Source organism: Ceratotherium simum, chromosome 15 (assembly GCF_057802395.1).
Source record: "Ceratotherium simum simum isolate JZ-2026a chromosome 15, ASM5780239v1, whole genome shotgun sequence".
Lineage (NCBI taxonomy): Eukaryota > Metazoa > Chordata > Mammalia > Perissodactyla > Rhinocerotidae > Ceratotherium > Ceratotherium simum.
In genome coordinates, this window is record NC_141914.1 from 17,243,925 (window position 1) to 17,271,686 (window position 27,762).

The following is a 27,762-nucleotide window of genomic DNA, read 5'->3' on the forward strand; positions in this document are numbered from 1 at the left end:
TATACCCAGACATGAAGGAAATCATGTAGTGACCCAAAGGAAATTGAGTACACATATTTTTTAAGGAATCTCTTTTTGCTATGTTTGTGTTGCGGATCAATTCTGAGGGCACTTGATGATATAATTTCTCTAAGTGTATTGATAGGCTACTTAAGTTAATAAACATTTATTGAGTACCTGGTCTGATCTAAGCACAAAAGTGAAGAAGAAGGCATATTCCCTTCCCTCAAGAAGCTTACCATCTGGGAAAGAAGACAGACATACGTAAAAACTAACTATGACACAATGTGATAAGTGTTACACTCGTGTGAGTAAATGCAAAGGAGATACTAAGAAAAGATGTGCTGATTCTGTATTAGAGGATAAAGAAGGCTTTCACTAGTGAGACAATATTTTTCTGGGCCACATGAAGGGCATAGCGGGCTGAGTGAACCGTAAGAGCAAAGGCACCTGGCAGGACACTGTGTGCTAAGACGCAAACAGTGCGGTGTGGGCAGAAAGTACTGTGAGCTGAGGGAAAGGGGATGAGGTGGGAGGGGAAGAGTGGGAGAGAAGTTTGGAAGTTAGGGGCTCAAAAAGTAGATTGGAAACAAATTAAAAAGAATTTTCAATGTCAGCCTGTATTAATATTAATTTTAAGTAATATGAGGAATAGGAAAAAGTGAAGTGAGATCTTTACCAAACAACGATGAGGTTAGTATAAATCCTGAAAATTAAACTGAATTTTTCTAAGCCTATTAATCTCTGAAAACTATTTTCAAATTTAAAAATCCCCATAATGTATTTAAAAGTCCTTACATTTAGTTTAAAGAATTAGTTTTCTGCCATGGGAAAATAAAGTTCCTAAAATGTGTCTATCTAAGAGATTAGAAGATTGTATGATTACATACTAATAGAAGCTAGTAGAGAGAAAGGCTGGTGGATTAATATCCCAGGGCATTCTGGGAAATATGCAAGTGATTAAACATACTTTGTGAAATAAAAACTTGCTTACAATTAGTTTCAGAAATCTTTTGCCTTTTGAAAATTCTACCGTTAGTATATTCTGACTTTACTTTTGCTTTTAGAAAATAAAGAGGCAAACATTTCCTTAAAAACCACATACTAATGGGTCTAAACGAAAAAGAATGCAATCTCAACTATATACTTAATCTGAAAAAGATCCATACATCTGGATGTCTTTCTGCACTTCGCTAGACTAACCTTTCTGCTATGTCCTTTCCATCTCAGTACCTTGAGCTGTGCGCATTTGTGAAAACCAATTGACTAGATTCTGTTCTTCCCCACCACGCTACTTCAAACCATCTTGAGGACTTTCAAACTACTGTCAGACACTGGACATTCATAAGCACCTACTTCTGTATCCATGCTCAATAAAAACAAAAGGGAAAAGCTTAGATTCAAATAACAATAAAGTCTCTCTAACCCTGATAAACATATTTAGAAGTCGGTCTCATGCTGATACTATAAGTATGATCTTGGTGTTAACTCATAGGTTATTATATAGAAATCTCTACACGTATGTATAACAGACTTAATGTCCTGCTGGAAATATGCATAAATGTATTTGAATATGGCATGCACATATAATACAGCTATATATTATATTTGAATGTACATATCATATATATATACATGCATTTACATTTTAGCATTTATTCCTGAAAGTTAAAGGAAAAATACTTAAACTGTTTTCATAACACAAATTCTAACTGAAATAAAATGTCCTTTAAAAACTGTAATTAATGGCTGCTGTGTCAAACAGTAAACCAAAGGGTCAAACCTTATAATTCACAGTTTAAGAGGTCATAGCTCAAATTATAACTTTAAAAAACTGATTATCTGTGAGTAATTTGACAAATCCATCTAATACACTCTGAATGCATATAAAATCATTTTGAGAGGAAAAAGAATGTATATCCAAGTGGACAGCTGATGGAGGAAATGGCCTTTTACTGAACAAGGCTGAAGTCCAGCATAATGACTTGGAATGCCTTTGAATGAGCATGCAAGGCTGGAAGGCTAAACAGTACACGTGTCCAAAGGGAGCATAACGAACAATCTGATCAAAAGACGAAAATATTCCACACACATGTCCGTAGAGAGGCAGGAAAAAAATACATTTCCATCACTTGCTCTTTCATCACTATTACTACAACCCAATTCACAGGTAACTCTGGACTATTAATAAACACTCTTTAAAGGAAATAATTTTTTGTAATTTAGAAAATACTAGAAATTCTCAAGATTTTTCAACCTGAAATTTGAAAATACAAATCAAGGTCACATATATTATACACAGTAAGCCAGGTTTACACAACTATTCTCTTTATGACTCACCTTGAAAGCACCTTGCTTCATCTATCTTCATCCCAAGGCCGTCCATCCCTTAAAATATAATCTGAAATAATTTGACCTGCCTGCATTTTATTAATCTAGAAATGATCCACTATTAATAAGGCAGGCCATTGAAGATAATTTCTCTACTGTAGACTGAATTCCCTAACCCATGCCAGAATTAAAAGTCCAGCAAAATAAGTCATTTCATTATAAATCTATGTTTGTCATGTTTATTTATATGTTTATTATATTTTCCTATTAGGCTGTAAGCTCCACAAGGGTAAGGACTATGTCACTTTTGTTCAACAGTTATATCTAACACCTAGGAAGTTCCTGGCACAGCAGACTGTCAATAAATGTTTGCTGGAGGATGAGAAGAAGGATGGAGAGAAGGAAGCTGGGAGGCCTATGGTTAACTAATCTCCTCTAGTATTGTTCATGTGATTGTGGGGAGAAAAAATCTATTTCGTCAGTTTACCTACCCAGTAATTCACTGATCCATCTATTTTTCCCAGAACCCAAAAAGATATAAAACAGCTTCCAAAAATACAAAGTTACAAGATAAATTAAAATAGATGAAAAGTGAACAAGATGGAAATTAGAGTGGGGAAAAAAGATGTTTATGCATATATATATACATCTATATACATGTAAAGACAATTAAATCATAAGAAAGGAAGGAAATTGCGTTCTTAATTTCTCCAGTTTAAATTAATCTTATTATAACCACTATTATAATGCTCTTATTATAACAAACACTAAGAGACTATTTACTAGTTCCTCATCTGGCCATGCACGATAGCAAACACTACATAACCAGGTTCCTTATATCATGAGCCATAGAGTCTATTGGAGGAGATAAGTATTCAATTATAACAAAATGTAGTAAGTGAGTTACAATAGTAAAAACATAGGTTTTGCAAGAGAACAAAGCAGGATTCTTCTCTGAATCAGCAAAAATGCTTACACGGTAATTTCTTTACTTTGATGCCACTATGTCGTGCTCCAAGAGAGTTTTCTGACACATGGAAACACTGTTGGCTCTTGACACATGGGGAAATATATGTTCTCAAATGTTACTAGTACAAATCAGATCTGATCGTGTAAATCACTATATTGTAAGAAAATACATTTGAAAAACATCCTTTTTCTCATAAATGAAAGCCTAACTCTGATTTCACTTAGCCTGGTAATATGTTCCTGTCATTCCGTTGGACCAGCCCACACATACTGGGCTCTTGATAGGTCCTGGGCTCAACCATCTGGCCCTTTATTTACTTAATTCTTTTTTAATACTGACAAGTGTATTAGTAACACTTCCTTGATCACTGGTAAATATAGAGCCACCACACAACCAAGATTTTCCCTAATTCTGGAAGTCACTAATTAGTTGTGGGTAGGGGTTGAGGAGTATTACAAAGATATGTTGAGCAATACTACAATAAGTACTCTGATTCCCAAGAAGAAAGCATGTTAATCTGCTTCCCACTTCATTAGAGGAATAAAAAACGTCTTGTCATCACTAAAGGATACAAAGAGAGACCTAGGTATTTGGGGGAATGGCAGATAGGGAGGAAGAATGAATGCAGCATTTAGGCACGAAATACAAATCCCCTCACATCTTGAATAATGTTCATGGTTTTTCTTGATATCTTTTGATGGCTCTGATTATCAGTATGTTTCATGAACATAGTTTATTCAATTAATAAACACAAGCTTCCGAAGGAAACAAATAGGGTAAATGAATCCTATTTAAAAGAACTGATCATTCTACTGGTACTTAAGTGACACATTAGGCAACTTTGGAAGGTGCATTAATCTTTTCAAACCAGTAAGGTCTCAATTACTTGAACTTGCAGAATAAAATACTGTAGGCTTAAAGGAGAGAATACAGTTTCCGAAGGTGCTAAAACATCACTTAGATAGAAGATATGGTCTACTTATAAGTATTAAAACCGGGAATTTATGTATTTTAAGTCCATTAAAAAACACATTTATTTTTAGTTTTTTTTTTTCCTATTGGATGAGAAATACTGTAATACTGTTTAATTTTCCGTAAGGTTTGGATTCTTCAAAGAACATCAGCTGATTGTTCTGTGTTTGTTAATTCAAGCATCAACTTGAAAATATCATAACTCAACGTCCTGAAACTAAAGATTGTGTGTAAAGTTGAGTTAGTTGTCCTCATTTCTAGGATCAAACAATGTAGAATTCAGCAAAAGCCTTTTAGAGATTATTTTGGGTTTCAGTCTATCTCCTTTATGCATAGACATTTTGGGGAAAGGATGACATAGTACTTATCCCAAATAACCAGAATCTTAACTAAAAACTTATAAGACTGAGGATTGTGAGGTAGCTACTAGTATTTCCTTAACCAAATCTTGTAACTAATGGGTAAAAGTTAATTGGTTCATATGCAGAAGTAAATTGATGAAAGGAGAAAGAAGAATAAACAGGGGAAAAAAAGCACATTGTTTAATACGTAATTTAAGAACTGTCAAAGAAGTGGGGTATGTCTTATTTACTGGTATATGAAAAAAGAAGAATGGATGCTTTTGCATACAGATAAATGCAGGTATAGAAACATAATAGAAGCTTTGTGTTACAACGGAACTTGAACTCCTCTGGGCAGTGATCAGCTAAGAAGGAACAGAGACAGTGACAATGCAATGATTAACTAGCTGACAGATCTATTATTCATGGCAGGTATGTAAGCAGTCAGGTCAGCGACGTTGGTGGCCTCTCCTCATCAAGCAGCTTTGCCAGTACAAACTGGATGCCTGGAACCAGGCAAGACACATAAAAAATAAAACCTATAGCCAGCTAAGGGAAAATTCAGCGCAATCCATCTCCAATTTTAAATAGCACTAGAAATCTCCATTGAAGAATGTTTTCCCTTGGAATTGGCATACATTGTATTTACAGAATGTTAACCAACATTTACCTCTATCTTACTACGTATAGCAACACCCTTGAAACACCTACCTAGAAATTCCCAGTATATTACAGAAAAAAGTGATTCTAACATTACTTGGCAAAAATTTCTGTTGATAGGTATGATCACCATGTCGCTACATGAACAGATGGTCCAAGTGAGTCCATTTCACTGACAGTATATTATGTGGGTCTTTTTATCCCTGAACAACCAAACCAAGCAAAAGCACATTGCAGAAGAGGTCATTGTGCCTTCCCCCGTTTGGTTGGCAGCTTTATCTGTGAAATACAAAGATAAAAAACCAACATGGACTATAATCCTGCATAGTACCATTTCCACATAGCAGTTAATTGAATATTTAAGGATTCGTATTCAAAAATCATCCTGATATTTGTAGATGGAAAAATACATGGGATTTGTTTTTATCTTTCAGCTCCATGATGTCTAGTAAAAGGAGAAAAATAAAGTAGTCATATTACTTATTCTTCAGTTTTTTTTACTAACAGTTTACAGGAAAAAAGCAAGCTACAACTCTTTACCGGTATTCAGGTCTTTCAATGAAATCTCAGGAAAAAAATATATTTAAAAAAAAGCAAGTTCCCATATTAAAATCTGTTTCTCTTTGAAAGACTGTGCTCTCTCTGTGTATATATTATTTTTACTAAATAATTTTTAAATATAACAGCTGAAATAATCATAAACATTGAATTAATAGTCTAGCAGATATCCAATCAGCAATTGCTACATTTTATACCACAAGATCTCTCGAAATACACACACACGCAAGCACAGTATTTGGACTCTCAGAGCGGTGGCTTCATCTCTATAACCAACCCAAAATATAAAATGTGACCTTGCTTTTGTGAAATATAAATAAACAATATTATTGGGCAAAGGAGAAATAAAAATTAAGAATATAGTTCTATCTATAACAGCTAGTAGTAAAAACAACAGCTGAAAATTATATTGCTAAAATGCACCTACACGTGTGGCTATGAAAACTTAGGTGCAAGGAGAATTCTGGTTACCTCCCTTCAAAAAGAGCTGATGAAGTTTGGGGTTTAAGAGTACATCTTTAGTGCTTCTGTACCTTAAAATATTGCCGATTACTAATTTTTCATCAAGTTGTCATTTTCTCTGACATTTGGTTTTATTAATCAAGGCATTTATCATTAATTTGTAGAAAATATCATAATTAAGCCAAATAAAATAAAATCCTTAAAAGGTTAAAATTAGAAAGCAGGTGAATTAGAACTTTGACATTACCCTATTGACATACAGGAGCTTTTCGAAAGTATGTGAATCAAGTTTTTGCAATGAGCTTGGTGCCTCAATCTTGGGGCTGGCTGGTTTTTAAAAACTGTTACAGAGATTTGATTTAAAGCTCTCTGACAGTTTTGACATTCAGGTGAAAGTACTGCTGCTGCATTTGGAACAATTTGCATATCCCACTGCTAAACGGAATGTTTGAGGTGTGCGCTGGTGTAAAGAAATTAAAAACAAGCTATCACACATGCTTAAGTGTATGTATTCACAAAACTGATGGTCGGATCACACCGTCCCATCCCCCTCCAATGTAATCTGTGATTTATTCTTCTATAATAAATTACCCTACCATGTTATTCTCGCTGGAAGATCTAACCATGCATGTAAGAAGCAAAGTAATTACAGCCCCCTCTTGTCTAAGAAAACTTCTTCAATCCCTATGAGCTCTTTATACACAATGCAGCAACACAAGTCTATTATAAACTTCTTGCCTCAAATTCTGAGCTTCTGACCATCAGTAGCCACTAAATCTCATCTGAATGGTTTCGTTGTCCCCAACAAATGCATTTTTATTCTTGTAGTTAGTTGAAAAGCTCTTCCTGATGATGAACAGGTACTGATTTTTTGCCTTTAAGCCAATATGTCTATTTAAGAAAAGGGTAAAGTATAAAATCAGAAGAGTTCCAAACTCATTTTAAAAAAGAGGAAAGGCCATAATACATTCCCGTATAGATAGAAGAAGGGGAATAGCAACACCCAAGTAGGCTGAGATATTCTGAGATGACACAAGATTTCTTCTTTTTTGACTTCTAATTTCAGATTATTTTTTAGGCAGACATAGAAAATATATTTAATGTGTTAAAAGGCAATAAAGGAAAGATTTGAGGTCATAAACCCAAGGCCTTAAATATTATGAAATACTTTAAGAAGATAAAACTCATTCAAGAAAATATCCTTGGACATTACCTTCAGCAGTCAGAGTCTCAAAGGGCAATTCTTAGCACTTCTGCTGTGTGACCATAAAAAAGAAATGCTTAAAATTAGAAGTCTGCCAAGGAAACAATTTACATTTCCATAATACCTTTATGACTAGTCATGAGAAGAGGGTAGCTGAGTTTGGGTATGTCAATCAATGATATCTATAGTTTTAAAAGAAAAATAAAGGCTAACATGTTCATTTGTGTATGTGCAGAACAAGTACTCAGTAAAATGTAGCACAAACATACAATCTAAACCACTGTGGCCACAGGGTTTAGATGGAGAACAGGGTATTTCTTATAGTATTATTAGAAGCTTTCTTACTTTACACATTTAAAAGTTTTTACATTTATATTTTTATAATTAAAAAAACTAATCCCAAATAGCCTTTATATTATTCATTTGTTTATTCTTAATTATCAGAGATTTTCCAAGGATTTACTATGTGTAATACACTGGTAAGCACTGGTGAGTTAGGAAGTATACAAAGATAAGACACAGGCCTTATCCTCAAAATAGTGAGTGAGGTTGGAGAGATTTGCATAAAAAAAGATAATCCAAAGAGAATAAAAAGTAAATGGGTGGAAAGAAATAGGGAGCAGAGGGTACCATGTTCAGTATAGCTTGAACTGGTCTACAGTACCTCATGCACCGACATTAGAACACGGCTTTATATTTCCTGTCTTAGCAAGCAAGGCTAATAGTAGGGTCCTACTCAGATCTGGAGGCAGAGATGTCAAACAAAGGAATGAGTCACTTATAAATTCCTTTCCATCCAAGTGCATTTGACAGTATAGAATCAAAGCTAGAACTGGGAGCAGTAAAGCAGGCAGGATGTTGAGGTGCCTTTAAAGACAATTTGGTGAGTTTGAATATAAAATGATTTAATTAGAAACAACTCTCCTATTAAAAATTGAGTTTGATATTTTACGCCCTTGGAAAGTGATCTCTCTAAATTTGCTATGAAATCTCAATGATGACCTTGATGTCATATTTACTAACAGTCTCCACAGAGATTCAGCCATTCCAAGTCGCAAAAACAGTTTTACTAATGGAAACACATACATAAACATAAGCCAATCCTATAAACCAGTACATCTACAGTACAAGACCCATTAAAATAAAAATGGTCTAAGAATTTTAATTGATTGGATCTTTAATATGCATAGACAATATTTTACAAAGGGAAAACAGAGAATTAAACAACAAACCATACCAGCAAACCAAAACAAACCTGAGTTTAGGCTGTACTAATAGAAAAATGGGATCCAGGAAATGAAGGTGATAGTCCTATTGTATTCAGGGTATATGAGCAATGTCACACTTATTCTGCAACACCAAACTTTACAAGAGGCCCTGAAAATTAGAATCTGCTAGGATGAGATCAGAACCATTAATCATGGATAAACAGAGGATAACTGGGAATGCAAAAGAAAAAATGTTCAGATTGTAGGGATGAGGTGGGCAAGGACACTATGCTATAAAAGTAATTTTTATTTATTTATAGTCTGTCTCTCTCACTAGAATGGACATGCCACAAGGGCAGGCACTTTGTCTCTTTCACTGAATCCCCCATTTCCATGAATAGTGTCTGCTACATAGGAGATCGTTGAATATTTATTGAATGAAAGAATGAATAGCCTGACCAACCTATGAAACAGCCACTAAGTCTGCATCTATTTACAGATAAAGAAATTTGGGGTCAAAGAAGTTAAACGTTATATAGTAAATTAAAATTTGCCCTTTACAACTCTCAACTTCTACAACCCATTGTTTAATCTTCCATTCAATATTCATTCTAGCAGAGAAAACGAACAATAAACAAATAACTTGTTAGACTTATAATGTCATAATTAGTACTATGAGGGCAAACAAAACAAGGCAACACCATGGACAGTTACATGGGCTGATATTTTAGGTAGGTTTGGAGAGGAAAGCTTCTCAGAAGGGGTGACAATAAGAAAATGTCTGAGTGAAGTGAAGGAGAGCGTCAAAAACATATCTGGGGGAGTAGATGGGCTGTTGTAAGGATTAAAGGAGCTACATATTACCTTTCTTAATACAGTGGCTAGCACACAGCAAACAGTATTATCAATAACCATTATTTTATTATATTGCTATTATTTTTATAAATGGTGAATTCCCCCACTAGATTATATATTTATCATACATTCATTTTTATTTCTCTATAGCTCCTTAAATAGTGTCTAGCAAGAATTCAATAAACATTTTATAGAACTGAAAACAGGAAGACACAATTATCAGTTCATTAATTAGAAAAAGTAAATAGACTATATGAATACGAAAAAGTCAGCATATTTCATATGCCTGAGTCAATCCAACTCTGTTAAATAAATGTCACTTAATAATTAATCTTTTCTGAATTAAAAAGAAAAAGGGGAAAAATATATGAAATGTCTAGAGGAATAAGTCATAGATAAAAAAAGAAGAAACAATAAGAAAAAATTAAATTATCAATATTTGGCCACTCTCTTGACCATTTACATAATCTATCTGCCTCTATCGGATTAATACATTTTCCTAGCACAAGGATTCTATTACACAGGTATCTGATTCATTTATGTGTTCCTAATACAAACGCAGGTCCTGGTATATAACAAATATTCAACAAATCTTTGTTTAACTGAATTGAACTAAAATTATCTTTAGTAGTTCTGATGCTTTAAAATAGTTCAAATTTAAATAATAATAAAACAAAATAGGAGGTGACAACAGAAAGAATATCAAGTGTTAGGTTTTGGCCCTAGAGCAAAGAAGTAGAGAAAAAAGTTAGTTTTTACCAAAGATTGAAATATAAGTGACCATGTGATATTGGCAGTGGCAGAGACAGATCAATAGAACAGACCATAGAGAGTCCAGTGTGGGGTAAATATTACAGGCAGCATTTCCACAGTGTTGAGATAACTGACTAATTATATGAGAAAAAAAATTTTTGTTCTCTACTTTTTATAAGGTGCCAAAATATAAATCACATTGATATATCTGAATATAATAAGTAAAACAACCAAAGAGCTTTAAGAAAACATATGTATATAATTTTCTGAACTAGAAGATGAGAAGGTCTTTTGAGGCACATCAGCAGTAGTATCTATATATAAACACAAAGATTTATGAATTTAACTATTTAAAATAAAAAGATTTTATAAACCCCAAAATACCTTGAACAAAATTAAGAGGCTAACAACAAATAAAGATAAATATTTTTAACGTATATGATATTCATAGGGTTTAATAGTCTTTATAAATAAATAAATAGATGAAACAAGTATCTCATTTTTTCAAATGAACAGGCAATTCACAATAGAAGAAACACAAGCTAAGATATATATGAAATAATATTAATCTGTAATAGCAAAGAAAGAAATGCACATTAAAATAACCTAAATATTCCATAATAGTGAACTGGTTAAATAAATTATACATGATGTAATGATAAGCTTTTAATAAATAAGGCAAGTAAAAATTTACAATACACCATAAAGCTTAAAAAGCAAGTTGTAAAATGCTAATAATAATAAGATATCAATTTTTAGTAATTTGTGGATATTTAATATATACATATACATAGAGTATGCACAGTGTTTGGTCATACGCATATATAAATGTAGATTTGTATGTATGTGTGTGTGTATGTATTAGAAAAAACATGTATGTATTAGAAAAAGCATGTAAGGACCTGTATACTAAATTATTCCTAGTTCTTATCTCAGATATTAGGATTATGGCAGATATTTTTCTTCTTACAATTTCTTTCCAAATTTTCTACAATAAACGCAAATTACTTTTTATAAACATAAACAGCACTAAAACAAGACACCGACTTTATGTAGCAGAAAAAAAATTTAGGTGGTACATTATTAGATTTTCTGAATGTTAACAAAGTGATTTGAAAATGTCTATCTGTCTCTATTTTTGATGAAGGCCACCTCTGTTAACTGCATAGATTTAAAAAAAGAAGAAGGAAAGAAGATGGAGTGAAGGAGGGAAGAAAGAGAACAACACAGGAAAAAAAAGAAAAAAGAAAGACAAATAAGATTTGTAAAAAACAAACAAAAAACCCGGAAACTACCTATAATGGTATCTATTAGATTCCTGGAAGCCAAATTTTAATTGATCACATCTTTAATTAAATTTTCACAGAAAGGCATAGCCTAGAATGTATAAAACTTAAGAAGTTTGAGGTTATATTTACACAGGTAGCATACTACTATAAGAGAAAACAGATAAAACATGTGGCAATTTCAGTGATAGGACCACTGTAGAGAGACGAATAAAATACGCCATGAGAACAGATAAAGCTGCACCAGCTCAGTTTTGGAAGTAGGAGGAATACAATTTCAAAAAAGTAAAAATTAAAAGAAAGCAAATAACACCTTAGGACACAATGAAATTAAACTGCTAAGGGCTATTCTCTATCAATAATTACAGAAAACAAGTCTTCATTAAATAAAAATTTAAATATGAAGTTTGGTTGTACCTCATCAAAAATGGCAAATGAAGACCAATTTATAATCCTTACAGAACATCAGAAAGAATTTGCACATACGTAGCCAAGAGGACAAGATATATTCCCTCTAAGACTGGAAGAGATTATTTAGTTCCAGTCTATCCATAATGGTGCTTCTTAAGGTGGAGGTATCCATTCTGACTTTGGGTATTATTAGAGTTTTCAAAACAGCAGAGAAATCTGTTAAGTTCTATGGTAGACTTCTCCAAGAATCCATACAAGTGACCTGGCTAAGCCCCATGCTGAAGCCATCTGAAATCAAATCAAATTCCATTGAGCCAGAGCGCTCGGGCAACAACAAAAAGACTATTCACTTGAATAAATTATACTTGCTGTTAGGTATTTCAGTTTCCCTTCCAAACAGAGGGGAAAAGTTCAGAAAGATTATGTACTAAATACTGCTTTTAACCCTAAAATCCAATCAATTTCTTTTTTTCTCGTCTCTTTAAAAGTAACCCAAGCCCTTTCCTTTATTACGTGCAGCTTGACTCTGTTTATTTTTATTTCCCAATAGCAGAATGACTTAAATAAATTCCTAAAAACCAACACACCAACAAATAAATAAATTAAAACTCAATGACTATAAAAAGTACACAGTCTAACCTGCTTAATTATTAACAGGTAAACAGAATGCATTTCTGAATTATTTACTTAATCTCCCTCAACTAAAAACTTTAAAGTTTTGAGCTTCTAAGGATCCACAGAACAATAATTTTAAAATATTCTATTAATCCATTTTAATAAAAGCAACTAAAAAACACCAGAGTAAGTGGGAATTTAAACATTTGCACGAGTGCATAGGAAATACAACACATTTTTAAGATTTTGGAGGCCAGTAAAATTCCATTCCTTCCAACTTGCCTTTGTCCTTTTTCAGATACTTTTTTCACAATACATTTGGACAGAATGAGTAGAAATATCCTGTACTAAATTATATTAATGAGATTGATATAATAAAGGTTTGGGAGCAAGCATTTATACATTAAGCATGTTCTTACTCGTAAGCATATCATAAGAAATATACAATTAAGAAACTATGAAGGACAATAATTCTGAAACCAGAAGGACAAAAAGAAAGAATGAATAGTAGATAAAAATCATCATTTTCGGGCAGGCCCCATGGCTTAGCGGTTGAGTGCGCGCACTCCGCTGCTGGCGGCCCAGGGTCGGATCCCGGGCGCGCACCGACGCACCGCTTCTCTGGCCATGCTGGGGCCGTGTCCCACATACAGCAACTAGAGGGATGTGCAGCTATGACATGCAGCTATCTACTGGGGCTTTGGGGGAAGAAAATAAAATAAATAAAATTAAAAAAAAATCATCATTTTCTCTGGACAAAATACCAGCTCAACTAATATATTGACGAATGATTGCTGCTTGACACAAGTAAACACTGATTACCTAGGATGCCAATGAATTCAAGTTTCTGGTTAGCTAAAAGTTCACCACGGAGAATAAAGTTTTTGTTTTGATCCTTTTAACTAAAAATCTAAGATATACTGGTAGATTTTTCCACCTTGGTAAATAGAGTATTACAATTTTATCTTCCATTAAAGATGAAAAATTTATGCTGCTTTAGAGGATGGTTCTTAATGTTTTGGGGGATCATAAGCCCCTCTGAGAAGATGATAAAAACCAAGGATCTTTTTCTCTAGAAAAGCATGTATGTTCACAAAATTTTGTATAAAATTTCCAGGAGTCCAGAGACCCACATAAAGAGCACATGCCTTCTAATTTTACAGAATTCTAAATATGTAGACATAGGATATTGTACTGACTACACAGTAACCCCAGAACATAACAAGGATGTTTAAAGTTGCTTTTTGAAGATACCCCTGATAATGAATTATTTTCTTATGATTTGTCTCCTTTTTTCTAAAACGGGAGTACAAAAACAATTCTGCTTAATTTAGTCTTGGTTAAAGGCTAAATATGTCTCCTTTTAGGACAATTGCACTATCAGTGCTTTGAGCTTGAAAACAAAATAGTGCTGTTTTCAAATCATTCCACATTCTAGAAGTGGCAATAATTTTCTTATACTTTTGTAACTCTTAGAGGATGGAGGGTCAGAGAGAAAGCTACTTCATTTTCAACTTTACTTCCACAGATTATCAGATTATAGCAAATACATAAGCATGCCCTGTATTTAGGTTTTGTTCTAAGTACTTTTATGTATATTTACTTATTTAAACCTCACAAAAACTCTAGGAGGCAGGTACCTACATATCAGATATCATTATCCCCATTTTATTAATGTAGAAACTAAGGCACAGAGAGATAAAGTGGTTTGCCAAAGATCATCTCTCTACTGAGTGGCAGAACCAGAATTCACTCTCAGTCAATCTGGTTGCAGTCTACACTCCTACAAACCATACTACATTTCCGGTTTCAATCCTTCATGAGCTGATGGGTTTTCTTATGTGGTTTTACATTTGAACAGAAGTCCACCTCTTCAGCACCATGCAAAAAAACATTCATACTGTTTTGCCCACACATGTCCATTTAGGAGTTGTTCGTAAATTGCTAACAAAACTGGCCGCACCTTGGTGCAGCTGGAAGTTATATGCCATGGTAAATTTCCCAGAGTCAAATGCCCAGATGGAAAAATAAGACCCCGCTATCTCAGTAAATGTGGAACCCTACAATAAAAGCTGACCCCTCATTTCCTTTTTGGAAATAGTCCTGATGAGATACAAAATTGAATTATTATACATTCTAAGGGTCAACCAAGACAACAGGATAAATGGCCATATTATCATAACAGTTCCCAAAGGTGAGATTGTTCTTATTCCCAATTTGTCCGAAGAGAAGAACAAACCAGATTACAAGAATTTTACTTTCTAGTCTTAAATAGTTTCCATGAAATAAAATATTAAAGTAAAATGCATATTTATTGAGGGCAGGCAAGTTGCTTCAAGTGACCAAAGCTGCAACACATGAAAATTTTCTTGGCATATCCTTCTCACTGACAGATTGAGTGTTCCCAGATATAGCAACAAATCTGTATCTCAGGATTTGCTTTTAGTGTACCAATCTCTATATTTTGAGTAGTCCCATGAAAAGCAAAGGCTGATAACAAAAAAGATAAAAAAAAAAAAACCTCATCCTTATGGTTTGTACAGAAAAGTTTTCAGTTATAAATTTGTTCCATTTAATTTTTATTGAATTACTCCCTACATATAAATGCAGTCAAGTAGGTACTGGTGAGACACCAATATAAAAGGGTAAAATAAGATAGAATGTTCAGAGTCCTGAAAAACAGTTAAAGATCAGATATAGGGGAAAGAAAGCACAGCACAAGGCAAATAGGAAAACAGATGTGAGACTACATAACAAGAAAGAACCTTGGTAACTGAGGCAGCTTCTCATCACTAGACCCCGGACTTTCATGGAGTAATTGACTCCAATGCAGCCAACCCAGGCTGGGAATGAGAACCTCGTTAAAATAGAAAGTAGGCCTGGAATAAAATATCATCCCTGGCTCCTTCTGTCTCTAAATCATCCTACATACCATAATAAAACAATATTGGGAAGTTATTTAGCTATTATCTTATTCCCAATAATGATTCTCAAATATTACAATATTAAATCCTATGTGCTTGGTTTTCAAAGTCCTCCATAATCTGATTCCATTATGTATCCTTTCTTTCAAATAATGCAGAAATTGTACCCTCTGGTCCAATCAGATAAGATTTTAAACCAATATACATTGATTCATCAAACATTTATTAGGGCCTACAGTGTATTCAAGGAGTGTTTATGTAAATGAAATCAACATGGTCATGGAGCCAAAGAACCAGTGCTAATCTCCAATTTCTCCAAAACTCGCACTATCTCAAGGCTTTCTCCCTTCTCCCTCTTCTCTTATTCCTATCCAGACACCTATGCATGGCCTTCTCTTAGATTCAACAAAAACTGATTCAATCAATTCAATCATTCTCACTTTAGCTCCGACACCCACATTTCTGATCAGAAAATATTGATCATTTGGATACCTAAGAAAACATACAAAGGGCTAAGCTTATGCCCTGTTCCCACTAACAGTCTCACACAGAAACAAAACATGGTGGATCCTAAATTAACACCATACATGCATACAAAATTTTTTACTAGGGTCCAGACACACTGGTCTTCTTCTATTCCTTTATCAGGCCACACTTGTTTGGGGCTTTTGAACTTGTTCTTCTAAAGACTCTTCTCTCAGATCATTTCACAGTGGCTTCTTCCCCTTCTCATCATTCAGTCTCAGCTCAAATGGCACCTTGTTACTGTGTATCTCACTATCCACACTTTCTGACCCAAGTCACTCTTTATTCCACTATCTAGTTTTCTTTTCTCCACAGGTCATCACTCTTGCAATCATTTTGTTTATTTATAAACTCATTCATTGTCTATCTCCCTACATTAGGGACCCTATCAGTTTAGCTACAGGTGATTCACTGCCGAATTACTTGCCCCTAGACATTATGCCTGGCACTCAATTTGAGTAAGCACTCAAATATCTGAAGATTGAATAAATAAAAAAATAACTATGAAGTTAATATTCGAGCCATAAATATATATCAAGCACCTACAATGCACAAGGTGATTTTTTTTTAAGTAGAATCCCAGTCTGAGGAATGCTCTGCCTCTAACATAAGTACATTTGTGAGAAAGGTCCAAGATAAATTTGATGACGCTTTGAAAGTGTTCTAAGCAAAATTGATTGTCACAGAATTAGGCCTTAAATGTCTTGAGACTTAAGACTAACAATATTGTTTTTCTCAGCCACAGTTCCCTTCACCCATTAAACCTATTGATATGTCATCATTAACTTTTATGATGTCAAGAATAGTTGAATGGAACTGAATGAAGGCAGCGACAGTGTCACATATCTCATTTTGGATCTTCATTGCTGAGATGGATGGGTCACTCTCCATGAAACATGGAATATTTAGGGTAAGACTAAACCTAAAGTATAGCAAAATGTACATATTTACTCCCTCCTTCACACAATATACAAATATCTACCTATGCCCTGACTTGACAACAATTCCAACGCTTCTAAAGGTAAAAAAAAAAAAAAAAAAGTTCATTCATTTAAACCAGCGATCAGCAAACTTCCTGTAAAAGGCCAAATGATAAAAAAATTTTAGGCTTTGTAGGTCATACAGTTTCTGTCTCAACTCAACTCTCCCATTGCAGCATGAAAACAGCCATAAGCAATAAATACATAAACTAGAGAGCATGCCCATATTTCAATAAAACTATATTTACAAAAACTGAGAGTGGGATCATCTGGGAAACGCAAATCAAAACCACAATGAGGGGGTTGGCCCCATGGCCAAGTGGTTCAAGTTCCACACGCTCCTCTTTGGAGGCCCAGGTTCGCAGGTTTGGATCCCAGGCGCAGATCTGTTCCACTCATCAGCCATGCTCTGGAGGTGACCCACATACAAATACAAAATAGAGGAAGACTGGCATGGATGTTAGCTCAGGGCAAATCTTCACCAAAAAAAAAAAGAAAAAAAACCCACAATGAGATATTCCCTCACATGTTAGAATGTCTATTATCAAAAAGACAAGAAATAACAAGTGTTAGCAAGGATGTGGAGAAAAGAGAACCTTTGTGCACTGTTGGTAGAAATGCAAGTTGGTGCAGCCACTACGGAAAACAGTGCAGAAATTCCTCAAAAAATTAAAAACAGAACTGCTATATAATCCCGCAATTCCACTTCTGGGTATTGATCTGAAGGAAACAAAAACACTAACCCAAAAAGATATACGCACCCCCATGCTCATTGTAGCATTATTTATAATAGCCAAGACATGGAAACAACCTAAGTGTCCATTGATGGATGAATGGGTAAAGAAAAAGTGGTGTGTGTATATATATATACACAATGGAATATTATTCAGCCATAAAAAGAAGAAAATCCTGCCGTTGACAACAACATGGATGGATCATGAGGGCATTATGCTAAGTAAAGAAAGTCAGACAGAGAAAGAAAAATACCATATGATCACACTTATATCTAATGGAATCTTAGGGAATCTAAAAAATAAAAAAAAATCATAGATACAGGGAACAGATTGTTGGTTGCCAGGTGGGTGGGTGGGGTAGGGGGTGGGCAAAAATGGGTGAAGGGGGTCAAAAGGTACAAACTTCTAGTTATAAAATAAACAAGTCCTGGGGATGTAATGTACATCATGGTGACCATAATTAATAGTACTGTATTGTTCATTTGAAAGTTGATAAGAGAACAAATCTTAAAAGTTCTCATCACAAGAAAAAAAATTATAACTATGTATTGTGATGGATGTTAACTCGAATTATTGTGATGATCATTTCACAATACATATATATATCGAATCATTATGTTGTACCCCTGAAACTAATATAATGTTATATGCCAATTACATGTCAATAAAAAAAATAAGAACAGAGTGGGACAGATTTGTTGACCCCTGATCTAAACCCATTAGTGAAACCTATGGAATTTCTATGTACAGGAGACTTAGCAATAAAATTGGATTAGAAGGGGCGCTAGAAGCTGCCTTTGCATGATACGCATGTTGCTTTTACATGAATTGTATGAGTATTTGGGGGAATTGATGGAGATTATGGGGGACATAAACCCCTCATGCCACTCTTGTCACTGCCATCTAATCCCACAATCAATTTGGGGATATTCTTGGCATTACATTTTGGCTTTATGTAGATTTGTTGTCTTTCCATAAATATTCAATCCATCAGATTATTTGTATCCTAATTTCAAAATTATTTTTCAAAAGCTACAACAACTACTTGGTTGAAGCTAAAAAAGAAATACATTCCCTTTATCTATGCTAATTCTGCAATTCTATTTTAAACAACTATTAATTTTGTCAGACATGATTTGTTTGTAATAAACTCATCTTGTTCATTGCTCATGATTCCTTTGTCTTCAAGATGTTTACCGATTTCTCTTCCAGTGTTTTATTGAAAATGTTGTCAGGCCATTTCAAGTTACATTTCATTGTATCTATTATAAGAATTGTGTTTTCCTCAAAATCTTTTAGGTCTTCTAAATTGCCCAATTAGAATATACCTTCATATATCTAAAGTACTAACTACCCCTTTACTTGATTCTGGCTGATAACTATTTTCCAAAGGTATTTTAAACTCATTTTATGCTTCTCAAAATTGTATTCCAACACTAAAATAGCTACACAAGTAAACTAAAACTTGGTTGGTAAAGCTTCTAAATAATAGTACATTGATCCACATTGTTGCGAGATGTATTATTTATTAATTAGTAACACTAACATTTTCTATTCTCCATCTTACAGTTGCTATAATAAATTCTACTGCCAATTAGTTTGCATTAAATTATCAGCCCTTCCATCGGCGAAAATCAATAAATTGTACTCTACCTTTCTGACATCCAATTCTGCTTTATCTGTCTGGCTACATAAATCTATAGAGCCTATCACGTCAAAATATTTTTTTAGCTTCAACTAGGCTTTTGCAAAAATCTATAGGATAGAAGGAAACATTATAAAGCTATAATGTCTAAATATAAAGTTTACTATTAAGTTACATCAGTGTGTCATACAGCCGTGAATTTTAAAATAACATGAGAAAATATAAGATTTTAGATAATATTATAAAAGCTGCTTCAATTGGACTCAGTACTCAATAAATGCAAACACTTGAGAATCCTAGTAAAAGTAAACCTTGAGATGGTTGAAATATCCACTGTAAATAATGGGAACATTTAGGCAATTGTCTGTATAAAACAAGGATCAGGCTTTTTGAGGTCATAAAATGCTTGACCTTCCCAGGTGAGATGAATGCAGAAAGCTTACCGCTATATTACACAATAGAGATAAGACTGTTGAATCTATCTAAAAAATAACATTTTCAAAAGCTCTATAAAGTAACTGATTCATTAAAGAAATAATTGGAAAGATTTTTTCTCTTTCCTGATATGAAGGAGAATCACAAAACATTGCAATATTTGCAAAAGAGAATGAAGTATTCACGTCTCACTTGTGAGACCTGAATACCTTTATTACCTATGCTCTTGCTCTGTATTGAGAATGTGGAAGAAAAGCACTTCCAGAACACAGGTTTGCTGATCCTGGGTTCCTGTTAATATCATGGGATAGAATAGGAGCTTTCACACACAATCAAGCTGACAGTCACTTACTCTGTACTCAGAGGAACCAATTTTCCCCTGCAGACATTAGTACACCACAAATCATAAAGTGCCAAAAATTGAGTGTAAGTGCAAATCTCTCAGCTTCACCCAGGTATCAGCAAAAAGCACCAGTTTAGCTACATGTGAAAAGAAGTCAGTTCCAAGGAGTTGAAGGGAAGGGCAGATTGGAATTAGAATAATTTATCTGCCTCTGCTACAGTTCATCTACCTCATTGAAAAAAATTAAACCAACCTTGCCAAAGATTTGTCTTGTTTAGGTACAAGCTATCTTACCAACACAATCTTGCCCACTCCTCATCCTCTCTTAAACTATATTTTTCTTCATAATAGTCTCACTTTCCACCTAAACTCTTTATCCTGTCCTTTTCCCTCTTCCTCCCTCTCACTACACACACATATACACACACAGAAACAAATGCACACTGCATGACGTTAACTGTTAACTTAAAGGATATTCTCTTTGAAAAAATCACATACAATTGTTGATATGACAGCACAGAACTATGTCAACCACTGAAGCATTAGGGCAACAAGATCCAAATTAAGCACTAGATACATTAATATACTTACTGTGCATCTTCTGTAAGGGGATTACTATGCTATAAACAACCTTAATAAAGATTCACATAAAGATCCTAATGGACCTACCAGAAGTAAAGACAGGCTATTACAAAACGGTAATAATTGCAGTAAATATGGCAGATTCCACTGATGTGATTGTATCTCTCCTTCACTTCAAATACACAGATATTTAGGATAATTTTGATAATTAAAAACTGCACCAAGTTAGAATGAAAGAGAGAAAGGGAAATCTACGTGTGTTGGAAAAGAAGAGAGAACTCAAAGCTAGAGCTGAGAGTGGGGCTGAAGACTTGGTGGACCCTCGGCCATCATACTTACATACACCCAGGTATCTGAGATGATACACGGAGTGTTAACACCAGCGTGTGGACAACAGACAAGACCTAAAGCCAGTGAGAGGGGTTGAGCAGCAGCTGAGACATGCTTATTAATAGATGCCCCACCCATAAGATTTCAGAGTAGAAAAAATCTACAGACTAGCATGGAGAAGCAGTAGGAAAACTTGAATTCTTCTTAGGGCTCTGGGTGGTAAAAAGTCTCATGAGAGAAATATGAAACCCAGATACGTCACATGGGCACCTTAGGAATCAGCATTTACACTATATTTTTGGGACAGAAGATCTAGGTTTAAAAATTGACACAAAAACAATCAGGATTTCCTGAGATTCTTATGGCCACAAATTTTGGATCATAGGATAGAAGGAAACACTAATTCACTTCATAATGACCTACAGAAATCACATAGAAAATAATCTCCTTCAACTAAAAATGCGCTCACCGTAATATCAGAAACTGCTATTCTTTTGTTCATTCATTCAACAAACTATTAAATGTATGTTTTAGGCAAGTACTATTTTAGACCTGAAGACATAATAGTGAATAAAACATCTTCAGAGACTTTATGTTCTAGTAAGGGAGACAATGAACACCTACATATAAAACATAATGTCCAGTATAGTAAATGCCTCAAGGAAAAAGCAGGATAAGGGAAAAGAGAGTGAAGATATGGAGAGGCAGACATTTTAGATGGAGTGTTGACAGAAAGGCTTTCTAAGAAGGTGAAATTCCAGCAGAACTCTGAACAAAGTGAAGGAGCAAATCATCAGGCAGAAGATACTTCAAGAAGTGAGGAAAAAAATTTAGTAAAGATACATAAGATTTAAACAATATAATTAATAATTTTGAACTAACTGATGTGTAGAAACATTTCCCCTGGAGGATAGCATGTTCTTTCTAAACTAATGTGTCGTATTTATAAAATTCAACAATTATTGGTCCATAAAAGTCTCAACAAACACCAAAGAATTCAAATCATACAAACCATGTTATCTGACCACAATGCAATAAAATCAGAAATTAAGACAAAAAGACAGATTAAAAATCTCTATATATTTTGAAACTAAAAACAAATTTATAAATACTCCATGACTCAAATAAGAAATTTTAATGGAAATATTAAATATTTAAACCTGAACAATAATAAAGACACTACATATCAAGATCTGTGGGATGCAGCTAAAGAGGTACTTAGTGGAAAATTTATGGCCCTAAATGCAAACACTAGATGTTAAAAAGTTATAAAATTAATTAGTTAAGGATTTAACTTAGTAAGTTAAAAAATAATAGCAGAATAAAGCCAAATAAAGGAGAAGGAAATAAATAATAAAGATTAGAACAAAAATTAATGACATAGAATGAATATACAATAGAGAGCCAAAACCAGTTGTTTACAAAGCCAAAACTGGTTCTTTAAAAAGACAAATAAGGGGGCTGGCCTGGTGGCATAGTGGTTAAGTTTGTGCACTCCACTTCGGCCACCTGGGATTTGCAGGATCCCAGGCACAGATCTACACACCACTCATCAAGCCATGCTGCAGTGGTGCCCCATATATAAAGTGGAGAAAGATTGGTACAGATGTTAGCTCAGTGACAATCTTCCTCAAACAAAAAGAGGAAGATTGGCAACAGATGTTAGCTCAGGGCCAATCTTCCTCACCAAAAAAAAAAAAAAAAGAAAAAGAAAATATTAGGTAAATCATATGAAATTGCCAAAATTCAACAAAGTAATAAAACCTATACTAATCAAAATATTATTAATCATTAAATTTAAGCAAGAAAAAGAGGCACTAATTAGAAACTTGAGGAATGAAGAATGTATCTCTAATGATAGAGAAAATGTTAAAAATATCACAAGAGAATATATTCAAAAACTAAATAGCAATCAATTTACAAATTCAAATGAAATGGGCAATTTCCTAGAAAAGTGTAACATACCAAAATCAATACAACAAGAAATAGAAAAACTGAATAACTTTATGATCAATAATTGATAGTGAAATTGATACTAAAAATAGAGAGCATGAGAAAGGAAAAGTATATGCCAACCTCATTTAAGAACTTAGATGAAAAAATTATAAATAATATGAGTGAATCAAATAAAGCAATGTGCATGTGCATATGTGTACGTGTATACATAAATATGTAATAGTTATAGAGAATTTATACCAGGAATGTAAGAATCATTCAACATCAGAAAATACATTACGTGAAACACACCATATTCAGAGATTAAATTAGAAAAACCATCATTCTCTCAATATAAGCAAAAAAACCAAACAAAAAACCCCAAACACTATAAACATGGATAAAAGACATGCAATAGACTAAGAAAAGATATTTGCAACATACATAATCAGTGAAGCCTTTCTATTCAGAATATATAACAAGCTACAACAAATCAATAAGAAAAATATAAGCATTATAATTTTAAAAATTGGTGAGAGAATATAAATGAAAAAATCAGAGAAAATAAAACCTGATTGGCCAATAAGAATGTAAAGAGAAGCTCAACTTTATTTAAAGAAATAAAATTAAAGTAGCAAGTAGATACATTTTTACTCCTATCTTTTTATCAAAAATTTAAAAGTCTGTCAACATCTAGAATTGTAGAAGGTATGGAGAAAGGGGAACTCCAATATATTTGGAGAGCAATTTTCCATTACCTTGTAAAGTTAAAAATCTGTACTCCTGAACCCAGCAATTCAAATACAGAAATTCTCTCACATGTACACAAGGAGATACTTACAAAGATGTTCACTGCAACACACTGTAATTAGTAAAACAAAAAAGAAAGAGAGAGAGAGAGAGAAAGTAAAAAAGAAAGAGAGAGAGAAAGAGAGAAAGAAAGAAAGATAAAGAAAGAAAGAAAGGGAGGGAGGGAGGGAAGAAAAGGAAGGAAGGAAGGAAGGAAGGAAGGAAGGGGAAAAAAAGGAAGCAGGGAGGGAGGGAATGAGGGAGAGACAGAGGGAGGAAAGGAGGGAGAGAGGAAGGAAGGAAGGAGGATGATAAAGAAAAGAACAGTGAAGGTAAGGGGAGTGAAGGGAAAGGGAAGAGAAGAAACATTTAAATGTGCATCAGTAGGAAATGGATACATTGCGGCTCAGTCACACAATAGAATAATACACAGCACTGTAGACAGATGCTAAAATGCCTTGGTCTATATGTACCAATATAGATAATTTTGAATGAACATAATGTCGGGAAACAAAAATATGTTGCAGAATGACCCCAAATTAGTCAGTTCAAAAGAGGCCTCAGTGTCTCATTATTATTATTTTGTTTTACAGAGCCCTTAGTGTCTTAGTAATGTTTTCACAGCAAACTTAGACTTAAAAAATACCTAACAGATCCATTTATTGAGTAGTTTAGTTCTAAACAACTCAATAAGTATTTATGTCCCAGAAACTTAGTGGTCACATAAAAAAATAACAAACATATATTGAAAGGAAAATATGATTTAAATTTTATTCTTATACAACCATCCTTAAATTACTTATTATTGGGATGTGTGTGCCTGTTGAGCACTGCACCAATTGTCAAACCTTAAAATCAGATTGGATACCCTTACTTCCTGTTCTGTACTGATTTTCACACAGCACCTACTTTCTATGACAGCAACTGCCAAAAATCCCGCTTCTCAAAGACATGACACCACCAAGAAGAATGTATTGAAATCAAATGTTGAAACTGTGAACTACCTCGAGCTAGTGGCTGACCTGGTATCTGACAGATGTTGAATATTGTCATGTTTCTCTCGAAACTTATTTAAAATATCCTACAGCACATATGTGGGCTCACTGTGGCACTCTGGGAGCACCTTGATACCTAGATTGGAAACCATGGCATTATGGTGAGATATGAGTAAAGTTTTTAAACATATCATATGTACAAATACATATGTATTTGCATATAAAATATGCAAAACTATACCAAATGTTCATGAACACGTACACACATACACACAAACACACACAAAATAAAAATATAAAAATAGTAAAAATATAGAGTGAAAGCACATACGTTAACATCGAGAGAATGTTTACCTCCAGGAAAAAACATAGGGAAATGTAGACAGGAGGAAACTTCAACTATTTAATTGTTGATTAATTTCTGCAAAAATTTTCTTAAGCAAATATAGTAAATGCTAACATTTTTCAAAGGCGTGATGGGTATTTGGTATTTATTTATTTTTTTTTTTGTGAGGAAGATCAGCCCCGAGCTAACATCCATGCTAATCCTCCTCTTTTTGCTGAGGAAGACCGGCTCTGAGCTAACATCTATTGGGTATTTGGTATTTATATTAATTCTGTACCTTATTATTTTTCTGAAATAGTTCATAAAAGAAAATAAGAAATGGCAAGTGTTGCAAGTTTTCAAAAGCTTTATATAGGCTGCTACTTTTAGCATACCATTGTAAATCCCAAGACATCTGGTTACTGTTAGACCTGCTTTTCCACAGTTTCCATTTAGAATCATTAAACTATCCACTGGGAGTAGTCTAACATTTAAAGAAAAAATTTCAGTGCAAAGACTTTTATTTCCTAAGCTCCACCCTAACTCACAAATGTTGCTTTTATTTAGTAACTTTGGAAAAACTCTCAGCAGAAATGGATATAAGCATTGTTTTACCCTCCTCCTTCAGAATGTAATTATTTGCTCATTTTACTTATTGAAGATAATGTCACAGCATGATAGACCATAACATTTATTCATTTAGTACTATCACAAACCGCACAAATGCCTGGCCCATTGCAAGAGATATACACATTCCCAATCTTAGTCTTAATCTATTTTTTAGGATACTAGCAAATTCAGAAGTGCAACTGCAGTGAATCAACTGATATTTTATGGTTATGTTGGGTGTACATTAAGTTTGTGTTAGTCATTTGTCCCAGTTCCCCACATTCACCTTTCCTTTGCCCTCTCCTAGCTACAACATTTTGTGTGTGTGTGTGTGTGTGTGTGTGTGTGTGTGTGAGAGGAAGATTAGCCCTGAGATAACATCTGATGACAATTCTCCTCTTTTTACCGAGGAAGATTGGTCCTGGGCTAACATTTGTGCCCACCTTTCTCTACTTTATATGGGATGCCACCACAGCATGCCTTAATAAGCGGTGTGTTGGTCTGTGCCCAGGATCCAAAACTGCGAACCCCAGGCTGTCAGAACAGAGCACGTGAACTTAACCACTACACCACCCAGCCGGCCCCTAGCTACAATATTTTTTAAAAAAATTATTATTGCTCATTAGAGGCAGGAAACTACAGATGTTGTGAAAGTATTGGGAATGTTGACAGATTTTAGAATTTCTATGTATCAATAAAGGCCTTATGATCAATAATACCAACTACAATAATAAATTTTAAAAGATAGCAATTATCCCATGTGCACTGGTCAGACCACAGCCTGTATCTTACTCTGGATACTCTATTTTGATAAAGACATTGTCTTATCAAAAAGCCTATAGAGGGGGCCGGCCCATGGCCTAGTGGTTAAGTTCAGCATGCTCCATTTCAGCAGCCCAGGGTTTGGTTCCCAGATATGGACCTACACCACTTGTCAGCAGTCATGCTGTGGTGGCAACCCACACACAAAATAGAGGAAGATTGGCAACAGATGTTAGCTCAGGGCAACTCTTCCTCAGAAAAAAAAATCCCTATAGAGAAAAATATGCAAATGGTGAGAAGTCTTGAAAAAGTGGGGGCAGTTAAAGCAACTAGGGAGAGTTGGTTTGAAAAAGACAAAAGAGAAATCTCCAGTATCAACATATTCTTGATAGATTATTATGTAGATAGAGGAGCAGGTAGTTATAAAATCACTGGAATATTACAGGCTAGATCTCCAAGAATGATGCTAGGACCACAGTATAGAATCTTTTGGTGATGAAATCTAGAACTAGATGACAGTGATGTTTGCACAACCTACTGAAAACACTAAAAGCCAACAAATTGTACACCTTAAATGGGTGAAATTTTATGGTATGCGAATTATATCTTAATTTTTCAAAAAAGTATCCATTAGATTTACTAGTATGGATAGTATAATCAGAAGAATAAGATTTTGGAAGATGGCAGCATAGGAGGGTCCTGAATTTGCCTCCTCCCATGGACACAACAAATCTACAACTACCTATGGAACAATTTCCTCTGAGAGAGATCTGGAAATTGGAGTAAAAAACCCTCCACAACAAGGGACAACACTGACAGGAGTGGAAGAGACAGAAATACAGCCCCACTGAGGAAAAAGCCACACCCTAGCAGCACGCTTCACAGCTGGGAGCGATCTCAAAGGTACAGAGATTTTCCCAGACAAGTTGAGGATCTGAGCTCCACGTTAGGCATCCCAGCCCTTAGATTCAGCACAACAGAGATGAGATCCCAGAATATGTGGCTTTGATGGCTTTAAAAACCAATAGGGAGAAAATATTTGCAAATCATATATCCAACAAGGGGTTAATATCCAAAATATATAAAGAACTCATACAAGTCAACAACAAAAAAACAAACAACCTGATCAAAAAATGGGCAGAAGATATGAACAGACATTTTTCTAAAGAAGATATACAGATGGCTAACAGGCACATGAAAAGATGTTCAACATCACTAATTAT

General features: G+C 34.3%; 1 protein-coding gene across 7 annotated transcripts in view; it reads right to left on the reverse strand.

Annotated features, from left to right (window-relative positions):
* Positions 1–27,762, reverse strand: part of ZBTB20 (zinc finger and BTB domain containing 20) — a 775,204-nt gene that overhangs the window by 606,573 nt on the left and 140,869 nt on the right. Inside the window, exon 1 of one of the 7 annotated variants that reach the window (XM_087439630.1) lies at positions 7,508–7,768. The exons of the other annotated variants lie outside the window; for them this stretch is intronic. The gene's annotated coding sequence lies outside the window, so the exon portion shown is untranslated. Of the gene's footprint in view, positions 1–7,507; positions 7,769–27,762 lie in introns of those variants that run through there. 7 annotated transcript variants of the gene reach the window in all.